Here is a 1,292-nt window from a genome sequence, read left to right as displayed (position 1 = left end):
ATGGCAACCTAGGTGGGCTGGGGATTTAAAGTATGAGATTTCACATAAAAATAGGATGATTCAAGAGAGGTTTGTTGTAGATTTACTAGTTGGTTCATGTCGTTGTAGGTTCTGGGGACTGGCTGGCATGCCTTGTCAGCATGCTTGTTCTGCAATATTCATGAAAGGAGACAACCCTAAGGACTACTGCAGTAACTATTACACACCAGCAGCATATCTGGCATGCTATGGGACAATACTCAATCCAATTAATGGTGAAAATATGTGGCCAAAGGTCGAACTTGACACAATTAGACCTCCAATTTTTAGGGTCAAGCCTGGAAGACCTAGGAGAGTAAGGATTAGAGAGCATGATGAGGATAGATCACAAACAAAATTGAGAAGGAGTGAAACATCAATTACCTGCAGCAACTGTGGCCAATATGGACACAATAGGAGATATTGTCCCAATCCTGATATAACAGGTATCTGCCTTTAAATCTTGGCTTCTTCATATGTTGGTAGTTTTATACTCTATCACTTAGCCTGTGTGCTCTTGTTTTCAAGAAACAACCCTGGATCTAAAAATGTTGCTCCTCAAGGTAGTGCTCCTGCACCTGCTCCTCATGGTAGTGCCCCTGCTCCTACTCCTGCTGAAACTTCCACTACTCCTTCTGCCACTGTTAGCCAAAGAGGAAGCGGAAGGGGAAGGGGACGTGGTAGAGGAGGATCCAGATCTGGAAAGGCTAGATCTGCTACTCCTGCTGCTGCTGTTTCTCAGCCAGCACCTGCACCACCTGCATCAGCTACAACAAGTTCCACAATTCCACCTCTGCCTCCACCAGCCTCACTACTGCCTGCACCAGCTCCACCAGTGATTGCACTAGCTCCACCACTGTCTGCACCAGATCCAAGAAGTTCCACAACTCCACCACTACCTCTTCCAGCAGATCCACCACAACCTGCACCAGCTCCAACAAGGTCCACAGCTCCACCACTACCTAAGACAAAAATTTTTGGTGTAAGGCATAGTGGAAGACTTAAGATAGGTGTGAGGAAGGCAAAAGCTAGACCAAGTGAAACTGTACACCTCACAACATATTAGTTTTTTGAGTAAACTACCGTTTCTACCCACGAAAGTTAAAAATACTTACATATCTACCCATAGAAAAAGAAAATTACCATTTGTACCCATAAAATATGGATTTCGTACAACAAAATTATCCAAACACTAAAAAATTATCTAAAATCTCTAAATTATCCTTATCTTCACCACCACACCACTCCCTTCACCCAGTTACCTTTCTAACCCT

This window comes from Arachis ipaensis, chromosome B8, assembly GCF_059453495.1.
Source record: "Arachis ipaensis isolate K30076 ecotype BB chromosome B8, ASM5945349v1, whole genome shotgun sequence".
NCBI lineage: Eukaryota > Viridiplantae > Streptophyta > Magnoliopsida > Fabales > Fabaceae > Arachis > Arachis ipaensis.
Note: the sequence above shows the minus strand (reverse complement) of the source record.